This window comes from Theobroma cacao, chromosome 8 (assembly GCF_053813885.1).
Source record: "Theobroma cacao isolate CCN51 chromosome 8, ASM5381388v1, whole genome shotgun sequence".
Lineage (NCBI taxonomy): Eukaryota > Viridiplantae > Streptophyta > Magnoliopsida > Malvales > Malvaceae > Theobroma > Theobroma cacao.
Genome location: NC_142646.1, coordinates 26027365 through 26037027, shown reverse-complemented (window position 1 = coordinate 26037027; position 9663 = coordinate 26027365).

The window sequence follows — 9663 nt, the reverse complement described above, 5'->3', positions numbered from 1 at the left end:
ATCCTAAACTTTGAGTATCCAAGAGGTACCTAAAGATTCTTTTTACAGCAATTAAATGTGACTCTTTAGGATGTGATTGAAAACGTGCACACAAGAATACACTAAATTGAATATCAGGTCTACTAGTAGTTAAGTAAAGCAAAGAGCCAATCATACCTTTATAAAGCTTCTGACCAACACTCTTTCCTTTTTCATCTTTATCAAGTTTGGTAGAGGGACTCATTGGAATGCTGATTGACTTTAGCTTCAGCATATCAAACCTTTTCAACATGTCTTGAATGTATCTTTCTTGATTGATAAAGATGCCATTCTTGCATTGTTTGATTTGAAGGCCAAGAAAGAATTTCAATTCACCCGTCATGCTCATTTCAAATTTACCCTGCATTTCTTTAGCAAAGTTCTTACACAAAGCTTCATTGGTAACACCAAATACAATATAATCCACATAAATTTGAACTATATTTAGATCATTCAAGTTTTTCTTAATGAACAATGTTGCATCGATACTTCCTCTAATATACCTTTTTTCAACTAAGAACTTTGAAAGTCTTTCATACCAAGCTCTTGGAGCTTGTTTTAATCCATATAATGCCTTTTGTAGTTTGAAAACATAACCAAGCTTTTCAAAGTCCTCAAATCTGGGGGTTGTTTGACATAGACTTCTTCTTGAATGAGACCATTTAAAAATGCACTTTTTACATCCATTTGAAATAATTTGAAATTCACAAAACATGCAAATGCAAGTAATAATCTTATGGCTTCTATCCTAGCAACAGGACCAAATGTTTCATCATAATCGATGCTTTTTTCCTGATTATATCCTAGAGCCACTAGCCTAGCTTTGTTTCTTATAACATTACCTTGCTCATCTATCTTGTTTCTGAACACCCACTTTGTACCAACAATTAAGTGATTGAATGGCCTAGAAAATAATGTCCATACTCAGTTTCTTTTAAATTGTTCAAGTTCTTCTTGCATGGCCAATATCTAGCTTTTTTCTTTTTTTGCCTTTTCAAAGTTTTTAGGCTCGATTTGTGAGATGAAGGCCGAGAATTCACATGTTTCTTTAATTCCTCTTCTAGTTTTAACTCTTTTTGAAGGATCACCATTAATATGCTCTTGTGGGTGATCTTTGGCATATTTTTAACTTTTTTGAAGGTCATTATGTTGATTTTCAACTCTTTGTAGATTTTCTAAGAATGGAGCTTTTGCTTCTCTTCTAAGAGAGTTTTCTTCACTATTCTTCTTATTTTTTAAGCTCATTTCTTCCATTTGTCTCTCAAGGTTCTTTGCATCATTTTCATTAACAAGAACTTCCTTTTGCAAGGCATTAGTTTCATAAAAAACTATATGAATGGACTCTTCAATTGTTAAAGTTCTTTTCTTAAAAATTTTATAAGCTTTTGAGTTTAATACATACCCTAGAAATATTGCCCCATCACTCTTAGCATCAAATTTTCTAAGGGAATGTTTTCCATTGTTCAGAACAAAGCACTTATAGATGTTGGCTCCATTAGTTTTTTATGATAATTAAACATTCCCATTTCATTTGTGTCTAACATTTCTACCTAAGTGTGTAGGACAAAAAGTCATATGGAAATAATAAATCAACCTTTCAAATATGTATATCAAAAATCATGAAAATGACGAAAAACGATTGATCAACAAAGAGGAAGGACTTTTGTTAAATAATGAAAAATGTTGGTTGACTAAAATTTAAATTGAAGAAATGGCGGGCTGAAGAATATTGAGAAACAGACCCAACTTAGTTGACCAAGATGTGAGTTAGTCAACTAAGAAGCTACTGCCAAAATCTGGACTTTAAGACAGAACCAACTTAGTTGACCAAGAAATGAGTTAGTCGACTAAATGCTCTCTGCCAGAGTTTGTGACCAGAAAACAGAACCAACTTAATCGACTAAGAAGAAAGTTAGTCGACTAAGAGCTCTCTATCTGCAATTTGAACCAAAGCACGAAAAGACAGATTAACGGCTAGAACCTACTTTAAACTATTTTCAACTGCCATAAACTGCCTAACTGCCATCAGAGTTGTTTCTTCAAGTATAAAAAGGTCTTCCAATGGTTAGAAATTAGTTTTTGGAAGTTTTGGAAGAGATTTGAGTGATATAGAGCTGAAAAACCAAAAAATCTCTTCTCCACCTCTCTGCATTTGAACGCCAATCCTTTGTATTTGTATTCTACACTCAACCTTGTACCATTTAGATCAACTTGTGATCATAGGTACTTTCTTGAACCTCTCTTATTATATTCTTAGAGTGAGGGAGTCACTCTAAGTGGTTGTTTCAAGTTAGGTTTGCTTGAATGTGTTAAAGTTCTAACTTAGCCTTAAAAAGTTAGGTGTTGGGTTTTAGTTTAGCCCGTGAAAAACTAGTGTAAAAGGTTTTGGCTGAGCCTAGTCAAAGCCATTGTAAAGCTTGGTGAAAGCTTGTGAATTTCGTCGGTTCTTAGTGGATTGTTTGAAAAATCCTTGGTTGGATAATCAAGGTAGTGGATGTAGGTCTTGGACCGAACCACTCTAAATTCTATTGTCTTGTTTACTCTATTTTTGTTTTATTTTCTTTCTTTCATTTATCTTGCATTTGTCTACACTTAGAGACAATTTTTGAAAGAGCTAAATTGTGCTATTCACCCCATTCTAGCACACCTTATTGGGACCAACAAGTGGTAGCAGAGCTAGTTCCATATTCTTAAGGTTTAACACCTTTTGGGAGGATTCAAATGGCTCTCCAAAAATCCATAATTGCTGAGTGACAATCAACAAACAGACCACCTCTGTTTGATGGCTCTAACTATCCCTATTAGAGCACTAGGATGTCAATTTACATTAGAGCTGTAGATTATGAAATGTGGGACGTCATAACTAATGGACCCTTTACTTTCTCAACTTTGAATGTAGTAACCAATGAGTTTATGCCTAAGCCAAGGTCTGAATGGACCGAGGCTGAAACTAAGAAAGTCCAAACAAATTTTAAGGCCATCAATACATTACATTATGCCTTTACCCTCACTGAATTCAAAAAAGTCTCAAGCTATATAACTGCTAAACAAGTGTGAGAAAAACTTAGAATAATCCATGAAGGGACTTCTCAAGTCAGAGAGTCTAAAATAGCCCTCTTGACAAATAACTATGAAATGTTTAAAATGGAGCCTGGTGAATATATCACCAGCATGTTAGATAGATTTACAAACATCACAAATAAATTGAGTCAGCTAGGCAAACTAATATCCGAGCATGAAATAGTTCAAAGACTTCTTAAAAGCATACCAAAAAATTGGAAGCCTAAAGTGACTGCAATCCAAGAGGCCAAGGACCTAAATGTTATTATCTTAGATGAGATTTATGCTTTTCTCCTTACACATGAGTTAGAACTCAAAGAAGAAAGAGAAGAAGATAGGAGGGAAGCAAAGGAAGAGAAAAAGAGCATTGCTCGAAAAGCAAGCATCTTTGAAGAAGAGCTAGAAGAGTTGTCATGTGATGATGATGAAGAGTTAGCTCTGGTTGCAAGAAAATTCAGAAAGCTTATGGGCAAAAGAAATCAGAGACTAGCTAGAAGAGGGTTTTAGAAAAGATCAAGGTGTTTCATGGAAAATCAGAAATAAAAATGACTCCAACAAAAAGGAGGAGCTGATCTGCAACAAGTGCAAGAAACCTGGTCACTTCAAGTCTGAATGTCCATTGTTGAAAGATGAGACTCCAAAGAAAAACAAGAAATCTAACAAAGCAATGGTGGTAGCTGCATGGTTGGACAGTGGCACATCAAGCTCAAAACTAAAAATGAAAAATCTGAAGAAATAGCAAACCTTTGTCTAATAGCACAAGAGGATGAAACCGAGGTATCTCCATCCCCTTGTGATATTTCCATTGATAATTTACAAGATAAATATGACAGCCTTTGTGATGAATTTGAAATTTTTTTTCCAAAATACAAAATCTTAAAGAAAAAGGCTACTTCTCTTGAAAATGATTTGGAAAAGGTGAGACAAGAATTCAATTCTGTTTTTGAGCAAAGAAATTTTCTACAAGTTAAGTTAGAACACTTAAAAACATATTTTGAAGTTTAAAAACTATAGGTGGAAAATAAATCAGAAGCTTTGCAAAAAGTACTTGATGAAAACACAGCTCTCAAATGTTCAAAAAAAGAAACATCAAGTAAAATCACATATTTTAGAAAAAATTCCCATAATGTTGCACCTAAATGTTATAGATGTGGAAAACAGAGACATATATCATATGACTGCTTTAAGAAAAGTAACCTGTAGAAAGTTAGAAAAATTTAGGTCCCTAAAGGATCCTATATTGCAACTAACACTCAAGGACCCATCAAAGTATGGGTACTATAAACAAAAACTAAAATTGTGTCTTGTAGGTTGAGTTGCACTTAAAGGAGACATGCTCAAGAGCTCAACTCAAGAGGAAGCAGCCTTGGTACATGGATAGTGGTTGCTCACGACAAATGACAGGAGATGAAATGTTATTTGCTCAGTTGGACAAAAGAAAGGGAGGTACCGTATCCTTTGGTGATGATTCAAAAGGTAAAATTCATGGGATAGGTACGGTTAGTAAGAACTTCCAAACTCAAATTAGTCATGTGTTGTTAGTTAAGGGTTTGAAACATAATTTGTTAAGCATTAGTCAATTATGTGACAAAGGATTTAAAGTATGTTTTGATTCAAATAAGTGTGAAGTAATAGACATAGGTACAAACAAAGTCTCATTTATAGGAAAGAGACTGAAGAATATGTATGTTGTTTTTCTTGAGGATCTTGAAATAAATAGTGAAATATGTCTTGTTGCAAATGCTAAAAATGATAGTTGGTTATGGCATAGAAGATTAGGACATGTAAGCTTGCATACTATGTCAAAATTGATTAGAAAGAACTTAGTTGTTGGGCTGCCATATTTAAAATTTGAAATTGATAGAATATGTGATGCTTGCCAATTAGGAAAACAAGTCAAAACATCCTTTAAAACTAAAAAGATAGTGTCAACATCTTGACCTCTTGAATTGTTACATATTGATCTATTTGGTCCAATAAGCATAACTAGCTTAGAAGGAAAATCTTATGGCTTTGTAATAGTTGATGACTACTCTAAACATACTTGGGCTTATTTTCTTGCTCATAAGAATGATGCACTATTAGCTTTTACAAGTCATTGTAGGAAAGTAGAGAATGAAAAAGGACTAGCAATAGTTAGCATAAGGAGTGATCATGGAAGAGAATTTGAAAGTGATGAATTTGAGAAATTTTGCAATGAAAAGGGGTTGGATCACAATTTCTCTGCACCTAGAACACCCCAACAAAATGGAGTTGTAGAGAGGAAAAACCAAACCTTAAAAGAAATGGCTAGGACTATGCTATGTGAGAATAACCTACAAAAATATTTTTGGGCTGAGGTAGTGAACACAGTAGCTTATATACTTAATAGAGTCTCAATAAGACCCATGATATCTAAGACACCATATGAACTTTACAAGGGTAGGAAACCAAGTATTTCTCACCTCAGGAGTTTTGGTTGCAAATGTTTTGTTTTGAACAATGGAAAACAGCCCTTAGGAAAGTTTGATGCAAAAAGTGATAAAGCAATATTTTTAGGATACGCATTAAACTTAAAGGCCTATAGGATTTTTAACAAAAGGACTTTAACTGTTGAAGAATCAGTCCATGTAGTTTTTGATGAGTTAAATGCTTCACAAAAGGAAATTTATGTTAATGATGATGATGCTGATGTAGAAATCTTAGAAAAACAAATGGAAGAAATGAGCTTAGAAAACAATAAGAATACTAAAGAAAGCTTACCTAAAAGAGAAAATGAAACTCCACTTTTAGAAAATTTGCAAAGAATAGAAAATCAGCATAATGACCTTCAAAGGAGTTGGAGATTTGTAAGAGACCATCCACAAGATCAAATCATAGGTGACATTTCTCAAAGAGTTAGAACTAGGAGAGCAACAAGAGAGACTTGTGAGTTTTCAGCTTTCATATCTCAAATTGAGCCTAAAAACTTTGAGGAAGTTGAAAAAAGAGGAAAGTTGGATAATGGCCATGCAAGAGAAACTTGACCAATTCAAAAGAAATCGTGTATGGTCACTAATAACTAGACCTTCAAATCACTCTATTGTTGGCACAAAATGGATGTTTAGAAATAAGTTAGATGAACAAGAAAATGTAGCTAGAAATAAAGCTAAGTTAGTAGCCCAAGGATACAACCAAGAGGAAGGAATAGACTATGATGAAACCTTTACACCCATTGCTAGGATTGAAGCCATAAGGTTGTTGTTAGCTTTTGCATGCTTCATGAATTTCAAATTGTACCAAATGGATGTAAAAAGTGCATTTTTAAATGGATTCATTCATGAGGAAGTGTATGTTGAACAACCACCAAGTTTTTAAGATTTTGAAAACCAAATCATATTTTCAAACTTCATAAAGCCTTGTATGGATTGAAACAAGCTCCTAGATCTTGGTATGAAAGGCTTTCAAAATTTCTAGTTGAAAAAGGTTATGTTAGAGGCAGCATTGATACTACATTGCTCATTAAAAGATACTTAAATGATTTAATTGTTGTACAAATATATGTGGATGACATTGTATTTGGTGCAACTAATGAAGCTTTATGCAAGAACTTTTCTAAAGAAATTCAAGGTGAATTTGAGATGAGCATGATGGGAGAGTTGAAGTACTTTCTTGGTCTTCAAATTAAGCAAAGTGAGGAAGGAATCTTCATCAACCAAGAAAGATACACTCAAGATATGCTCAAAAAGTTTGATATGCTGAAGCTGTAACCAATCTCCACACCAATGAGTCCATCTATAAGACTTGATCTAGATCAAAAAAGAAAGAATGTAGATCAAAAGCTCTATAGAGGTATGATCAGTTCACTACTTTACTTAATAGCAACCAAACTAGATATTCAGTTTAGTGTGTATTTGTGTGCTAGATTTCAGTCACAACCTAAAGAATCACACTTAACAGTTGTTAAGAGAATTTTTAGATACCTCTTAGAAACTTAAGCTTTAGGCATATGGTATTATAAAGAATCAACTCTTAGCTTAGTTGGATATTCTGATGCTGACTTTGTTGGCAGCAAAATTGATAGGAAAAGTACTAATGGAACATGCCAATTTCTAGGTAGCATGCTTGTGTCATGGTCCAACAAAAAGTAAAATTTAGTGGCTTTATCTACAGCAGAAGCAGAGTATGTATCACTAGGTAGTTGTTGTGCCCAAATATTATGGATTAAACAACAACTAAAGGACTATGGGTTATCAATGCATAACATACCAATATACTGTGATAATACAAGTGCAATTAATATTTCAAATAACCCTGTGCAGCATTCTAGGACAAAGCACATTGAGATTAGACACCATTTTGTTAGAGACCATGTAGTAAAAAGTGATATCAAGATTAAATTTGTGAATGCTTTGCATCGATTAGCAGATATTTTTACCAAACCTCTAAATGAAGATAGATTTTGTGAAATTAGAAGGAATTTAGGAATGATTAGTCTGTAGGAGTTGTGGGAAGACTTTTGATTCATGCACCTAAAACAGAATGCATTTAGTCGACTAAGGTGAATCTTAGTCAACTAAGAGTGTTTTGTTAGCATTAAATAATAAGACTCAGTGAATAAAATGAAGAAGGAATAAAATAATATAAAGAATGTGTATATCGGGTAATAAAGAAAGGAGAAAAACTGGCTAAGTGAATAACCAAAATTTAGAGGGAATTTTTGAAATTTTAAGCAAATAAAATGAGGCAAAATTTAAAGGGGAGGTGGATAGTTTTCTAAGGGAAATTAAAACTGTTGACAACTTCTTTTTCTACATTTTCTCTCCCCTGAAATAAAATCATCGAAAACTGAAACCCACTCTTTCTACATTCTTGGTTCTGTAACCGACTCACACAAAACCAAAACCCTTAAGCCTTAGTCAGAAATCTTCACAATCGAAATGGCAAAAACCTCTTAGAGTAGGGAAATTATTGAAAAGAAGAAAGGAAAAAGACCACTAGAAGAAGGGTCAAAAGTAGAAATGCAAAAGAAGAAACAAAAAATTGGGTCTACTTCAACGACTGAGAAATCTAGAAAACAGAAAAAAAAGTAGAAATCAGTGAAAAAGAAAGATAAGGATACAATGCCCAAGAAAGGTACTATTTTTTCCTTAAAATTCAAAAATAAAATGCATGAAGAGAGGTTTAAGAAAATAAAGAATGCTCTTATTACCTACGGGAAATACATTGATTGGGAATGTTTTAGTGAAAATCCAAAAATTCAAACTAGCTTATTAGATTATTTTGATGAATTAAAACTAAAAGAGTATAGCACTTTTAAGAATAGATCCTACAATGCCAGCTTAGTGAAAGAATTCTATGCTAGTATAGCATTAGGAGAATAAGAACTAGATGATTCTGATGACTACATTAAAAATGGACTAAATGTGTTTTTGAATGGTAAAGAATTTGTGGTTACTACTGATGATCTTAGTGACTTGCTGAAAGTTGAATGTGAGGAAGGAGAGTTCGAATTCCTAGATAAATATGTGAGACCTCAACCTCTATAGGCTTGTAACTAAGTATAGATGTAATAATATGAGCTAGGGGTAGTTTTGTCATTTTTTCTAATAAGCTTCCAGAAGAAAGTTTTGTAATATTTTAAGGCCTAAATAGGCATAAGACAGTATAAATGATGTGTGTGGATGAAAACACGAAGAAAACTAGAAGTTTCAACAATTTTCATAATAGGGGCAAAATGATCATTTTTCACCTCGGGTTAAAATTTTAAGTTTTTATGAACCCGAGCATGTTTAGACCATTATGGATATTATCCCAGTGTTAAAAAAGCAAAAAGATTGCATAAAAGATTGGAGAATTGTAAGTTAATTGGTGGAAGGGCGTTTTCATAATTTTAAAGGAAAGGATAAGATTGCTTATAAATACCTTGAATTTCCAGCAGCTTCTTGAATTTTCCAGCAGCTGGTCTTCTTCTTCCCTTCTCCTCTCTCATGTTTCTTCAAACTCCATGGAAGCTTGATTTTCAAACTTCCACAACTTTCTCTCTCTAGCTCCAATTTTCATGCTTTTGGTGCACCCTTCCATAAACCCTTGTGCTATTTCATCTTTTCACTTCAAAAACCTTGAAATATCTTGTTTTCATACTTTCTCTCACTAGTTGGGCATTCTAGAGAGAGAAAGAGAGAATCACTCCATTGATTTGAAAGCTATTGGAAGAGAATCCAACTACAAAGGAACCCTAGGGTGAGTGATGCACCAAGTTTGATTTTCGCTGTAGAAAATGGCTAGTAATTTTTATTTATGAGCTATTTTATTGTTTAGTATGTTCATTACCTTTTAGTGATTAAGATAGTGAACATAGATAGCCATTTAATGTGGCAATTGAAAACTAGCTAAGAGATAGCTTTTAGAGTTCATAGCGTGTAAATTGATCTATTGTTTATGTTAATGTGATCCTAGGTTTTTAAGGAAGCACCATCATTCCAATTGGATCATTAGGGGAATTTGAGTCAACTAAAGGTTCTACAATCCATTGGTGAGTGGACTACCTTCAAAATTGATTTTCGGAATATGATGGATTTGACAAAGTGTTTGAATGATTTTATACAATTTTCATGAAAATGAATG